Source organism: Hyperolius riggenbachi, chromosome 5 (assembly GCF_040937935.1).
Source record: "Hyperolius riggenbachi isolate aHypRig1 chromosome 5, aHypRig1.pri, whole genome shotgun sequence".
In the NCBI taxonomy this organism is placed as follows: domain Eukaryota; kingdom Metazoa; phylum Chordata; class Amphibia; order Anura; family Hyperoliidae; genus Hyperolius; species Hyperolius riggenbachi.
This window is the reverse complement of record NC_090650.1, coordinates 224,979,196-224,995,428: the sequence shown is the minus strand read 5'-3', so window position 1 is coordinate 224,995,428 and position 16,233 is coordinate 224,979,196.

Sequence of the window (16,233 nt, the reverse complement as noted above, 5' to 3'; positions counted from 1 at the left end):
TGGATCCGTTCACAACCATTTAGTTACAATCCATGAATGGACCGTTTTTATTGCCAGTGTGAACTGGGCCTTAGTGATTCAGAGATTATAGAAGGCAGAGGGTTAGCACAAAAGGGGATTTCACAAGACAATTCTTACGCTGATGAAACATCCTTATTTTCTGGGCCTGATCTTTATACAGACATGCTATTTAGCAAACTATTCTATTGTATGGAGGGGGTTAGAAGAGTAACGACTGTTTCATATGGGAAGCTGAATGCAGTGAATTTACCACCTGTCAGCTCCTCTCTAGCACCAGCCTTGTTAGCGTTCAGTAGCAGTGGAAGGCAACCTTCCCCTTCAAGCCATATCCAAGCACAGCCGCAGTCATGCTCAGACACAACATGCTGCAGTTCTCTGCTGCTGGTTAATGCCATCATGTGCCAAACTCCGCTAGCGTGTTGTTACAATCTCTGTCTTTTGGCTGCAGACGGGAAGCTGAACAGAAAGTCACAGATTAACCTCCTGTCTGCAACAGGCCTAAAGCTGAATACTCACCTAACAACGCTGGCAGGTACACGCCGGTGTTACACAATGGGCCCAAACGAGAGTTCAAATGATCGCCACACTTTGTGCAGGAGTTGTTGGAGATCTTAAAGATCTGATCCGCCGTGATGGTTGTTATCACCACGCGTCGCTAAACGTCGTTCGTGTAATTGTGCGCATGTACCCATTTCACAGACATGATCGCTCTTCGCTCAAAAAATTGCCAGTCAGAAAAATCATCGGGTTAGTGGATACGAGGTTTAAGAGATACACCAATGGATCAAGACTAATTAGTCTAGCTATTTTAAGTTTAGGCACCTTATAGCTTTTGTAATAGATTTTATGCATCATGCTTTTATGTTATATTGTAGCAAATACGAGCGCTGATCCAATCTCAATCTTATGTATATATGCTCCACCAGCAGCCCAGGATCAACCACATCCACAATAGTTCACAGTGACCATCACCAAAACAAATCAACAGGTCACTTTTTCATCCAGTAAAATAAGCATATTTATTTGCATTTAAAACATCACATATACAAGGACTTACTTCCAGCGTCCTTTTCACAGGGACCCTTAGTAGATAAAAGCCTGTAGTGTATCACAATACACATATATCAAAAACTATCACAGATAGATGTCTGATAAATTGCCCAGTTTCCAGTTTCGACTAGTTTCGGCCTTGCGCAGTCATCAGATGATCTATCTGTGATTGTTTTTGATATATGTGTATTGTGATGGTCTCTGTGAACTATTGTGAATTTACTGGTTTATATATTTTTCCTACATTTATAGTCTGTGCTGGGTAAACAGCATTTTTTGGTCTTATATGACACCTACTTGCCTCATTAAGTAGTTTTGTTGGATCAAGAATAACATCGTCAATGCCACTGGATGACACCAGTTCTCACAGTAGACTTCTGAACAATCTTTCTACAATCATCTGATGAAAATGTAGTGTGTGCACTTGCCTTAACCTGGCTGCAACTGCTTTTGATGAATTTTTACTTTACAGGCAGGATATTGGAAGAGGTTGGGGGCATTAAGAGCCACCCTGTAAGATGCTCTTTTGTTATCAGTATGGTAGCTAACTTTCAAACCACCGTTAGCCAACTGTTAATGGCCTAATCCTTCCAAAGCACAGGCACAAAATGCTGACTGGCCCTGAGACCTCTTTTCCTCTTTAGTGAATAAGTCCCTTTGTCTTATGCTTGTATGTTATTGCATTGTACATACCGGTATATTTGTTACAAATGCTCCATTCATGTTCATACGGTGGCCACCATAATTATTGTTAGTGTGCAGATTTATTTAAATTCAAATATAAATCCCAATCTCTATGCTGAAACTCTTCTGCTGTTTTCCCTGTATGTTCCATCTAGTATGCTTTCCCTTGAAAGCACATATGTAAAGGAGGCTTAACCACTTGCCGACCGCACACTCATAACGTGCGTCGGCAAAGTGGCAGCTGCAGGACCAGCGACGCAGTACTGCGTCGCCAGCTGCAGCCTAATTAATCAGGAAGCAGCCGCTCGTACGAGCGGCTGCTTCCTGTCAAATCACGGCGGGGGGCTCCGTGAATAGCCTGCGGGCCGCCGATGGCGGCTCGCAGGCTAGATGTAAACACAAGCGGAAATAATCCGCTTTGTTTACATTTGTACGGCGCTGCTGCGCAGCAGCGCCGTAAGGCAGATCGGCGATCCCCGGCCAATCAGCGGCCGGGGATCGCCGCCATGTGACAGGGGACGTCCCGTCACTGGCTGCACAGGACGGATAGCCGTCCTGTGCAGCCCCGATCACCGGGGGAGGCAGCAGGTAGGAGAGGGAGGGGGGAATTTCGCCGCGGAGGGGGGCTTTGAGGTGCCCTCCCCGCCACCCACAGCAGGCAGGAGAGATCAGACCCCCCCAGCACATCATCCCCATAGGGGGGAAAAAAGGGGGGCAATCTGATCTCCCTGCCTGCACCCTGATCTGTGCTGGGGGCTGCAGAGCCCACCCAGCACAGATCAATCAAACCAGCGCTGGTCCTTAAGGGGGGGTAAAGGGTGGGTCCTCAAGTGGTTAATGTCTAAGAACATAGCTTATGCAGCTTAATCTGTAGTTGTGCAAGCACGTCAGTCCAGTTCCAGAGGAGAGACACAGCATGCTTAAAACACTCACATGATGAGCTATACTACACACATTGCACAGTCCACACATGGGTGCAGGGCCGGTTTAAGCAACAATGGGGCCCCAGGGCAAAATAAACCTGGGCCCCCCCCCCCCAACATATACCCCGGAACAAAAATCGTCATTAGGGGACCTTTTTTGCAGCTGGTATAGTCAGGGTGTGAAGTCCCAATCGGTCAGATCTCCATATTCTGGCTATCCCAGCCTGCATGGGGGACAAGGGGTTAAAAAGTTTCAGGAGGGGGGACCCCAAATAATTAAAAAAAAATAAAAATCCCACACTCTAAACATAAAAAAAATTGGGAAAATAGGAAAAAAATACCAGGGATCTTCATAGAGCCATATGGCGGCTGTATAGCGATCCCTGGCCAAAGCGCTGTGGCTGCGTATAGACCCCCTGGAAACCCCATCAGGAAATTTATTGCGCTTTCGTTTGATGCATGCAAAATTACACTACCGTTAGGTACTAAAAGTGACATTTACCGCATTTAAAAGTATACTTTTTTCCTTCAAAACTTTAAATTCGATTTTCTCAAAAACTATAAGGTCTTTTTGAAAAATTGTTTTTTCTTCTTATTCCTAATGATCTCCTTAACATATCCTGCAAATTTAGGGTTTCTAGCATTTAAGGTGGATTTGCTATTAACCATTAAAGTCGGCAGGTTTTTAAATGTGTTTTTTTTTCCTTTGAAACTTTAAAATCGATTTTCTCAAAAACTATAAGGCCGATTTGAAAAAAAAATTTTTCCTCTTGTAGCCACTGGGGGCCCCTACAAGCTCTGGGGCCCTGGGGCAGCTGCCTCCTTTGCCTTAATGGTAGCGCCGGCCCTGCATGGGTGATCACCACACAGCAATCTGCCAATGATTCAAACCGTTGAACTCCCATCTGAGTAGCTTTAGTTGCTTGTTCACTCTGAATACACTATTTGCTAGCTTGCTAAGATGATGTAAGTGGTATTTTTCTATTTCCCATATGCATTGCAGAGAATGATGACATGTACCCACAGAGTACTGTATATAGTATACTACCTGATGAGGACAAGGCTGGGGAACTTATTTAAGCCAGCTGGTCACTAACACGGGAACCTCAAGTAGCTCACATTTGGTGTCATTATCAGAAGTAAGTAATTTCAGCACCATATGATAGTTAACTACAACCAGTCAATGACATGCAAATATTATGCAGACTGATACTGAATTAAATGCAGCAGCTGAATGTGCTTTGGGGTAATGGAGGAATTCTGTAGTTTCTAGAACAGGTGGCACTACAAGAAAAAAAAGGGCACTGATTGGGGCTATTGAGGGAGCCACGGGGAAGAAGGGGCACCCCAGGGGGCAAGTAAGACGTGAAGGGAGGCATAGGTCCAAAACCCACACTGGGGTCCTTCAGCCTGTAGCTATGCAACGGATTTTAAAGAGGAACTGTAACCAAGGATTGAACTTCATTCCAATCAGTAGCCAATATCCCCTTTCCCACAAGAAATCTTTTACTTTTCTCAAATGGTTTATCAGGGGGGTCTGTGTGGCTGATATTGTGGTGAAACCCCTCCCACAGTGTGATGTCATAACCATGGTTCTGACAGTTTGCTGTCTGTGAACCTCGTTGCATTGTGGGTAATAACGGCTTTTTCCAACTGCTTTGGCAAGTATCTCCCTCTGTGCATAGAACTCTCAGTAATGAGCATTCCGTACAGATCACCTGACAGAACATAATATGTTTACACCAGTAATACATTTCAGAATGTAAATAAGGGAGAGGAAATATTTTACTATGGGCAAACCGTGAATAAATATTTTATAAATTAATATTGTAAAAAATAAGCAATTTTATGAATTATGTCATTTTCACTACAGTTCCTGTTAGGCTTCAGTGCAATGGGGTGGATGTAAAGTTGAAGTAGGACTCCAACACAAGCACTCCAACACAGTTGCAATTCAGGATTGGAATTATTGTCACTTGTCACCACACAAACAGTGCTGTGGCATACACTACTTTGTCATACACTCTCCCAAAACTAGTATGCAGTCTAGAGGTGGCCACACACGATACAATAAAATGATCCGATTTTACGTTAATTCGATTAAAACGATCGGATCTCCCGAAAAAATCGAAAGCTTTTTTTTCATTCGACTGAAAAATCCGATCGGATTTCCCGTTTTCTTCGATTTTAATCGATCCGGAATGCCAGATATTTTTCTTCAATCTTTCTAAAGATTGTATGGTGTGTGTTGGATTGTCCATTTATTAATATACACACCCTAGCAATTTTATCAAAGTTTCTAATTATTTTTATCATAATTGGGGATAAATTGAACATACGTGTGTGGTACATTGGTCAGATTTTTAAAATGTTACAATTAGTCAGAAAAATTTATTGCAATTCTTAAATTGAACAGATATTTAAAAAATTGTATGGTGTGTGGCCACCTTAGGAGTCTGAAAAACATAACAGAATTGAGCTGTATAATTTGTCTAGATGAGCAATTAGGTAAGGATTGTAACCAGAGGATCAGTGGTTACAGTACCCCCCCTTCAACAGCATTTTTTTCCTAAAAACAGCCTTTCCCAAAAAGTAATGATTGCAGCTTCCATCCTTGCCACTCTGATGACAGGTGCACTTTAAGAGAGTGGACGTCAGTTCAGGTAAATGCTGCATCATGCGCATTTTAACTTTTCAGCAGACAACCTGAACTTTTGAAAAATGAAATGTTGAATGAAAATAGGTCAGGAGATCCACGTTTTCCAGCACCTTAATGAGAATGCCAATTATAACAAGGTGCTTTAAAGTATTTAGACTTTGAAGCTTACGGAAATTCAGACTAAAGACTGATTTTTAAATTCAGAGCTTTTCTACACTTTTCAGTGCAATATGAAAACAATGTTCCCAAAAAAGGATACATGGCTAACAACAGACAACGGAGCTAGTTACACAGACACAGGTATGTACCTCTGCACTAAGACTCGACAAAACAAATGTGTCCCTGATTCAAATTTCCTCCTGGTATTTCTCATAGGAAATGTGTTCACAGCTTACCCACAACATGTGAAAAGGTCCTCAAAATAAGTTAGCCTTAGTTAAAGGGAACCTAAACTGAGCCTTCTTGGATTTTTTCTTTTAACCACTTGAAGACCACAGTGTTAACCCCCCCCCAAAGACCAGGCCATTTTTCGTTAAATAGGCCACTGCAGCTTTAAGGCCAAGCTGCAGGGCCGCACAACACAGCACACAAGTGATTCCCCCCCCCCCCCCCCTTTTCTCCCCACCAACAGAGCTCTCTGTTGGTTGGGACTGATCGCTCCCACAATGTTTGTTTGTTTTTTTATAAATATTTATTTGTATTTTTTTTAAATAAAATTTTGATTTATTTTTTTGTTTCTTTTATTGCCCGCCTTGCCTTCCCTGGCCAGCCGATAGGGCTTCAGCCTATCACAGCAGATCGCTTCCCTGTGTCATAGGGGGACAGCCGTGTCACAGTGGTGACAATAATTATGTATAAATTATTTAGTCAGTGTTTTCCCATTGTAAAATCTTTCCTCTCCCTGATTTACATTCTGACATTTATCACATAGTGACATTTTTGCAGCTGGCAGGTGATGTCAATGGAAGGAGATGCTGCTTGCTTTTTTGGCAGTTGGAAACAGCTGTTATTTCCCACAATGCAACAAGGCTCTCATAGTGTGATATCAGAACTGTGGGAGGGGTTTCACCACAATATCAGCCATACAGAGCCCCCTGATGATCCGTTTGTGAAAAGGAAAAGATTTCTCATGGGAAAGGGGGTTCAGCTACTGAGTGGTATAAGAAACTATACGTTGGTTGCTATTGGCAACAACACTACACCATTGTTCCGGCACCAGCAACTCAAAGCTGCAACTCACAGGAAGTGAGATAACTTGACTCTCATCACAGCAACAGCATAGGAGATAGAACTTCTTAGGCATCCTCAAAATTTCAGGAGTTTATTCAGTAAACAGATATACAGTACATGTGGTTACATCTTAGCGAAGCAGTTTGTTCTGTAGTAAGTCCTTTGCGTTACAGCTCTTGGTTCATTCCTGGTGAATGGAAACCAGGGTTTAGCTTATGTTCCATCTATACTAAGTTACATCTAGACTATGTGATATCTAGACTGCGTGGCCTATATACAACATACAGTTAGATAAGATGACAAGACATATTATAAATAAAAGTAAAGGGTTGAAGCCAGCAGTCACAGGAAGCAGTAGTGTCTCTCTGCAACCCATCCCCGGCTTTAATACTGATCACCAAAGAGTTAAATGTGACATCATCTGAGCCATACCCCCAAGCCTACAATTGGCGGACATGGGACCCCTCATAAATTAATATTCCATTGCTTTATAACCTAGTTGCAAATATTGCAATGTTTTGTAAATATCGGCTTTGTTTACCGTTTCTGTCATCTAACGGTCGGAGCAGTTAGACCTTAGACCTGATAACCCATTATGTGGCCTTCCACAAGGAACAGGTTGTAACTGACTGCATAATTTCTTCTCCGAGAAACTCTGCTTAAAGGGAGACTCTGCAAATCTAGTCCTTTGACTAAACTTAGTTAAAGCAACTGAGGCCTTACATTCTAACAATCCCTCCCCTGAAAAGGCTTGTTCTGCAGATCCCTTCTACTAGTTCAGACAGCACCCCCTTTTTTTTTGCTTTATGTTTCACTTTTCGATGCTCGTGCTCACACACTTGCTCTGCTCTAGGTGGTTATCCCAGGGAGAAAGAGCATTTGCGTCACTTGCGTATCGCTTACAAACTTGCATGATCAAGGAAAAGTGAAACTTGTTTGTCTGTTAAGCAACGGAGCAGTGCCAGGTGTCTTCTAAAAGAACGCCTTTATACAATCAGCTCCATCATAGGTACTGCTGAAAGCTAGACACCTAACCTTGTATGTCGCTTAGCTTGGAAATATTGGCTTATGAGATTGTTCACCTGACACCAATCTCTTAGCCATGTTGATTTGTTTGCGTAATTTCACACACAAACTCACCTGTGTAATGATGCCTATGATTGTCATCCCCATCATTACGACCAGTGGGTGTAGAAAGAAATTTTGAACTGCAGAGGCCCAGTCCGAGTGTCCCTGGAACATCGCCAGAAACCTTCTCCACCAGGTCAAACTGGAACTCACCTCATTATATGTGTTCAACCTCTTTAAGATCCCCTTGATCATGGTGAAATATCACCTCTAATTTAGTGTTCTGTTTGTTTAACCGTTGTAACAAAGTGTGGTCTTGTGTCAAAACCTGTACCCATTTGTCCCATGACGTGTTATCCCTCAGGATGGGCACTTCCTGTGGAGCTTTGAACTTTAGAGTTCTCTTAACAATTTGAGGAATAACGTAGTCAAACCTTGCTGACTTGATCCATATGGGACCTCCGCTCACACAATAAGTTCCCCTTGAAAGATCAACCTTATCAGAACAATTATGAAAATGTACCATGAATGTGTCAGTAGACATCTTGTTTAAAAAAACAACTTTTCCTTCAGCCACCGGAAATATTGGTTTGGCTTCGGGATGGATCTTTTGAATGGCAGCTGCGCATTCTGTGTTATTGAGCCAGCATGCTTCCTCACTCCAACTGACTTGCCCCGGCAAACACAGGTACCGTATTTTTCGGACTATAAGACGCTCCGGACCATAAGACGCACCTAGGTTTAGAGGGCAAAATCCATGGAAAAAGAAAAAAATACCAAACCTGGTGTGTCCATGGTCCAAAAGCATCTTGTGGACCTTTTCACCCAAAGCGGTCTATTTATATCCCACTGTGCCACACACTACCCCCTCTGTACATACATTCCCTGTCTATATCCCCTGTCACACACTACTCTGTCTCTATATACTGCCCATCACCTCTGATAAAAGCACATTTGATGTCTGTGGAACCTTTAGCTGATTTTTATGTCACAAGCTACAGAGTTCAAACCAAGATACATACAAATTGGCATTATAATCAGAAAGATAGAAGTACAGTATACTTTGTCCTCATAAGTAAGCACCCTAAACAACTTTGAAGATATGGAAACAAGCATGTAAAATGACCTCACTGATTGCCTAGCACTTAAGATTACAAATCACACATATGAACACATATACGGTAAACATAGAAACACATAATTCTCAATCAAAAAGCAAACAGCAGATTTGTAAACACCAGGTGCCCACACAGAAGCAGTCTGCTATTTTTAAAAGTGTTACCTGTCTCGACTCTGCTCTGCGGGCTGCCAGAGTCTGGGGCAGAGAGGCCGCCATGCTGCTTCTTGCCCCCTCACAGCCGCCATGCTGCTTCTTGCCCCCTCACACAGAGAGAGGGTGCGTTGACAGAGGAATAAGTGTGCGGTGAAGACAGAGGTGATCGTAGCTGGAGGCAGTAGTGATCGTGACTGAAGATGGTGGCAAACGGGACTGGAGGCGGGGAAGGAGCTGACGTCGATCGGGAGAAGAGGCAGCGGTGCCAATCGGAGCTGGAGGCGAAAGGAGTGCCGATCCTGGTTGGAGATGGAGGAGCTTGTGCCGATCTGGACTGCTCTGCAGGTTTCCGAAGTCTGGTGCAGGGAGGCCGCCATGCTGCTTCTGACCCTCTCACAGCCGTGATGCGTGCGCGCACTGAGAGGGCACCTGGATAGAGGACGGAGTGTTTGAAGGGGATCGTAGCTGGAGGCGGTGGTGATCATGGTTGCACATGGAGGATCGGGACTGGCAGCAGAGGAGACGCTGATGCGATCGGGGCTGGAGGCGGAGGAGACGCTGATGCCGATCGGGGCTGGAGGCGGAGGAGACGCTGATGCCGATTGGGGCTGGAGGTGTAGGAGACGCTGATGCCGATCGGGGCTGGAGGCGGAGGAGACGCTGATGCGATCAGGGCTGGAGGCGGAGGAGACGCTAATGCAATCAGGGCTGGAAGCGGAGGAGTCGGAGACGCTGATGCCGATCAGCGCTGGAAGTGGAGGAGGCCCTGGTGCTGATTGGGGCTGGGGGAGGAAGTGGTGCCAATCCTGGCTGGAGATAGAGGAGGTGCTGGGAAAGATCAAGGCTGGAGACCGGGGACTTGCAGCGCATGGCCAGATAGGTTGATAGTACTACCGCTGCGCATTCTGCAATTTGTACTGTAAAATACCGTACATTCAGACTATAAGACACACTAAGTTTTTCCCCCCACTTTTGAGGGAGAAAAAGTGCGTCTTATAGTCCGAAAAATACGGTACTTCTCTGAGAATTGCCAGCATAGAGGACAAATCTACTTGTTTCACCTCCCCGTCTAGCACCAAAAATGTTGACCTCTCAGGTCATGGTGTAAGACGTGTGGAAGAAACAGGTGTCCCTAGTGATACTACTAGAAAAACTACCTGGGTTTTTCCATAGGTATGAACTAAGGAAGTAGCAGTGCATAAAGAATTGTCACACTCTTTCCACCTGTTTAACCAGACATTTCGGTGCCTCCATGCAAAAGATCCTTCCCCAGGAAAATCGATAAATCTCTCCTTGTCAAGTCTCAGTTGTAAAGGAGTTTTACCTTCTGATAAGGCTTGAGCCATTATCTTAAAATCTGCTGTTAACTCGGTCTGCATAGACCGGCATGCTGTTTCCCATGCAGTACCCCGAGCATGTGCAATCATCTTCTGAAGAATTATTTGAATGTGCCTTTGAGTGTACCCCTGAACTTTATAGGTGTTGTGCGTTAACTGTTCCAAAACCAAGTGCAGATGACGTTGGGTACCCACATTCTGTTGTCCCAATGTGCCTAATTGTTCAATAGAGATGTGGCGAACTGTTCGCCCGGCGAACATCTCTGGGGCTTTTACTACTTCCGGGTGGCACTGACCCGGAGTAGTACGCCTGTGCTGCCCGGCAGAGCGCCTCCTAGATCGCGCTCCTGTTGCTGGGCACTCTCTGCGCATGTGTGCGATGTCATGAACGACGTCACGCTCATGCGCAGAGAGTGCTCGGCAACAGGAGCGCGATCTAGGACGCGCTCTGCCAGGCAGCGCAGGCGTACTACTCCGGGTCAGTGCAATCCGGAAGTAGTAAAAGCCCCAGGGATTTGGAGATGTTCGCCGGCGAACGGTTCGGGAACCCGTTCGCCACATCTCTATTGTTGAATGACATCTGTCATACCTTCTATGTCTACACTGTTTGCTACCCCCATTCCAGCACCCATGCCTCCCAAGATTGTATCTGCTAAATCCCGGGACCTTCTTCTGGTTACACTATTCAGTGTGGAATGTGCCCATGACATAAAAGCCTGTACCAGGGTGGCAGCGACAGTGCTGCAGTTAGGGTAGATATTACCCACTCTTCTAAGTTTATCTGCCAAGTGATCAATTGAAGCTGGGCCTCCATGATAACTAGAGTCACCCTCAGTTGATTTAACTAAAAAGGGCCACTTTTTACAACTTGATGTGTATCACATGACGGTAGGTGGGGTTCCTGGGTAGTCACTGGCAGGGTGACTACCTGAGCTTTTGGAGTCATGGGAACCCCCACTTTCACTGTCACGGTTCCCCTTCTCACTATGCAAGATCTATTTGGCCCTTTAAACTCTAGGGACTGTTGGATGCAAAAACCGTATGTCCATGATCCTTCATCCTCCCGGACTAAGGGCGCTGTTTGTAAACTCCCCCGTGTTAGTCCCATCACCCTTCCATTATAGAGAGTCCCGGGAGTGCTACCTGATGTATCCCAGGATTGTACCGCTCTACTTCAAAAAGTCCCATGATCCATTAAACGCACGTCCCATGCTAACCCTTGTGGCCCTCCCCAGAAGAATACTGTTGGTACTCTTTCTTCTGGGAAATTGATTAGCATCTCAATGACAAAAGATGTTCCCAACGGTCCTGATTGGACCTTTGCCCCCCTTATGTCCTGAGGCAAAATGCGTACCTTAGGTAGGGAAGAATGTACTCTCTGCAATCTTTCAATTAAGAGTACACCCTCACTTACCCATCTAGAATGAGGATAAGTGCTTGAATATGGACTGTGTGGTATTATCTCGTATTGTGATCCGTGTAGTGAGGATGGTGTTACTTGTGTTAGCTCTCCCTTCCTCAGGATCGCTCTCCCCACCCACTTTGTCACCTTGTTTCGAGAACCAAAACTTCTCGTTTCGAGAACCAAAACCCTTGCTTTCCAGCCTTTACGCGGGTATAGTTGTCTCAGAGACACCCTCTGTTGGTTGCTCCAGAATCACCGGCGTACCTACCGGGGATGCGACCCCATCAGCCACAGGGGGGCCCGCTCACTGTGCGCAGGGGGAGCGCTGCCGCCCGCCCGATTCTGGACCCCCCAGCAAGGTGCTCAACTGGCCGCAGCGTATAATAGTTCATTCCCCGCAGCCCCACTCCAGCAGCCTGCATATTCCTCCGGCAGGCAGAGCAGGGCTACGGCAAGATGGCTGCCGAAGCTCTGCACTGGAGAATATTTGTGTCTCCAGTACAGGGCTTCGGGCGCCATCTTGCCGTAGCCCTGCACTCTGCCTGTGAGCGCGGGAGATGTGCTGCAGTGCACAGGAGGATCTTTGGGGAGCTGCGCACCAGAGGCCAGGAGAGACTCCTGACAGGTAAGTGAATTGTTTTTCTGTTTTTTTTACAGGGGCATTTTTTTTCTGGTGACTGCTGCACACATTACGACTTTTTGGGTGATGGTTGCCCACATTACGATATTCTGGTGAACGCTGCCCACATTACGATTTTCTAGTGCCTGCTGCCCACATTACGATTTTCTGGTGAACTCTGCCCACATTACGATTTTATGGCCCACATTACGATTGTCTGGTGAACTCTGCCCACATTACGATTTTCTGGTGAACACTGCCCACGTTACGATTGTCTGGTGAATGCTGTCTACGTTACGATTTTCTGGTGAACGCTGCCCACATTACGATTTTCTGGTGAACTCTGCCCACATTATGATTTTCTGGCCCACATTACGATTGTCTGGTGAACTCTGCCCACATTACGATTTTCTGGCCCACATTACGATATTCTGGTGAACGCTGCCCACATTTCGATTGTCTGCTGAATGCTGTCCACGTTACAATTTTGTGGTGACTGCTGCTCACGTTACAATTTTCTGGTGACTGCTGCCCACATTACGATTTTCTGGTGAACTCTGCTCACATTACGATTGTCTGGTGAATGCTGTCCACGTTACGATTTTCTGGTGAACGTTGTCCACATTACGGTTTTCTGGTGAACGCTGCCCACATTATGATTTTCTGGTGAAGTCTGCCCACATTACGATTTTCTGGTGAACTCTGCCCACATTATGATTTTCTGGCCCACATTACAACTTTCTGGTGAACTCTGCCCACTTTACAATTAATTCACAGTGAAACGCTGCCCCGTTACGATTATTTGGCACCTATGGGGGGGGCCCCATCCAAATATTCGCAGGGGGGCCCAGTGATTTCTAGTTACACCCCTGTCCAGAATGTGATATTGTTCCCTGCGTCTCTCTTGGAGGGGAAGTGATGCTTACTGCTCGTTCGTCTCCAGTCTAGAACCATCTCACTCCAGATAACCAAGACAAGGTAATCCTGAACAACACACTCCACCTTTTGCATATACCCATTGTACTGCAATGTACCTTTTAACAAAACTTTGGATCGGTGTGTTGGTTCCAGGAGTGTGACATTCCAGAGCAGATTTAAGCTGCCATTCACATCACACTTCCAGCACACCTGACCCTTCATACCTTTCACCAACATTGTGCCATGAAATTTGTTTCCACCTGGCACAAGTGATCTTTTCCTTCTTCCCGGTTCGGTTCAGTCGGGCCAATCAGAGGGAAGCGCAAAAGAATCAGTACCTTTTTCTCCAAACATTAACATGCTTGGGCCTTGTGTTCTCATTAACCCCTTATTGTTCATGAGAATGTCCTCTCCTCTGTCTCCTAGGACGAAATGGCAGCCTAGGATCACCATCAGTACAGTATTCTTCATTATGAAAGCATTTTCTTGGGAAAGAAAAACATTAGCAATTTGCGTTATGATTTGCTCAGTCAGTTTTTTTAGTCTCTTTCCGATCTCGGAATTCTCGCTGTTCTCCAAACTCGGATTGGCCTCTGGAAACTTTCACTTGTCCGACTGACATCTCTGTCTCTGCTGCCAGCATCTCAGCTTTATCGATTCCATATTGCCAAACTCCTGAAACCGAAATACAAACAAATGTACCCTGTACACTTTAGATTGATCAATATATACCGTAATTGATCTCGTTTCCTTATAGTTCTCCTGAACTCTGTTTACTCTCTTTGGTAGACTGGAGCTACACTCCTCTCCATTATCTTATGTACAATGACATAAGTACTTACCTTTGTAAAATATGCTCCCACTGACCTCACCTTTGGAAGCTCTCACCTCATTGCAACCTCTTACCTCCTCCCCCCTGTACATACTCGGCCGCAGTATGTACTGAGTATGGATGCCACACACCTGTTGCTGCTTTGCAGCTGAGCTTGCAATGCCCTTACTTATTTTCATATTTACTTACCTAGAACTTCATTGATCGCAACCAGCTCTGCTAGAAGTCCTGTTTGTTGTACCCTCAGACCAATGTTTGTCAATGCTACTACCTCCATACTACAAGAAATGGTTACCTCCCTGTAGGAAGGTGTGCTTTGCACTTTAACTACACAGGGTGCAAGGCTACACATGCCAGCTTCAGATGCCTGCATGAGAATCCCTGAATGCCCACTTGGTAGGTAGTCCTATGACAAACACTGTACTGATACCCTGTCACTCTGTAAATGGCAATTCCTTGCTTCTTTGTAATTGCCCCATGAACTGCTTTCAGTTCTGTTCTGTGCTAAACTTGATAGTAGCTGGAAAAAATTATATTTGACCAATCAGTGGACAAGGAAAACACACTGGCAGCCCAGCATTGACCTCTTTGTCAAGCTCTGACTCTGTTCACGACAAAAAATGAAAAAAAAGTTTACCGCTCTGCAGTCGTGGCGACGGACACCTGGATTGGTCAACTCCTTTTTTTTTTCAACTCCGGTACACCCTTATGCACTGTCCCCCCCTTTCTCTATTGGGAACTCATGTTGCACCACACTTTAAGGTGCATCACTTAAAGGAATAATACCCTAAGTAACCCTGTCCAGATAACCCCTGATCCGCACTTGCAAATCATTCCCCGGGAAATATCTGACATCTATGTGTCTCCATGTACCTTGCTGGAGAATACTACCTATACACGCAGCAACTATGATACCTCACAGAACCTGCCCGTTGCACACTGGCATTCTTTTCCCCGTGACCAGACTCTGGGAAAATAATCTGGAATCTGAGATACTCTGTAGAGTCTCACTGTTCCATCTATGGATCTCCCGATCAGCTGCTCCATGCAAGGTGCCCGTGTGCCCAGCCCTGATCCCTGGATCCCTCGCCTCCCCCTTACCTCATACGTCACGAAGGGTCAGGGACGGCCTTTCCCTGAACTGTGTCTCCATCTTGGAAACTGGAACATGCCAGACAAACCTACCGCGAGAGGGCTTACACTCAGCCCTCTATCGGCTAGACAGACAAAAGGAAAAAAACAACGCAAACACATTGACAGTTTTAACATGCAATTGATACATATTCATTTGATTCAAAAACTCTTGTTCGCAGACATACTGGTCATGCACCACAATCTCTCCTGTATCTAACTCCTACATGCTGACTAGAGTTGGGCCGAACCTCCGATTTAACTTTCGCGAAAGGTTCGGTTCGCGTTAAAGTTCGCGAACCGCAATAGACTTCAATGGGGATGCGAACTTTGAAAAAAAAAAATTATGCTGGCCACAAAAGTGATGAAAAAGATGTTTCAAGGGGTCTAACACCTGGAGGGGGGCATGGCGGAGTGGGATACACGCCAAAAGTCCCCGGGAAAAATCTGAATTTGACGCAAAGCAGCGTTTTAAGGGCAGAAATCATATTGAATGCTAAATGACAGGCCTAAAGTGCTTTAAAACATCTTGCATGTGTATACATCAATCAGGTAGTGTAATTAAGGTACTGCTTCACACTGACACACCAAACTGTTCACTGAACAGAACAGGTATACAGTGGCGGGTTCACTGAACAGAACAGGTATGCAGTGGCGGGTTCACTGAACAGAACAGGTATACAGTGGCGGGTTCACTGAACAGAACAGGTATGCAGTGGCGGGTTCACTGAACAGTACAGGTATGCAGTGGTGGGTTCACAGAACAGGTATGCAGTGGTGGGTTCACAGAACAGGTATGCAGTGGTGGGTTCACAGAACAGGTATGCAGTGGTGGGTTCACAGAACAGGTATGCAGTGGTGGGTTCAAAGAACAGGTATGCAGTGGTGGGTTCACAGAACAGGTATGCAGTGGTGGGTTCACAGAACAGGTATGCAGCCAGGGACAAGCTAAGCCTAACTAATCTTTCCCTATGAGAGAGAGTGTGCAGCAGCTCGCCCTACTCTCACTAATGCAGGCACACGAGTGACCGTAATGGTCGCCGCTGCCTGCCTTTTAGTAGGGGGGGAGTGGCTCCAGGGGCT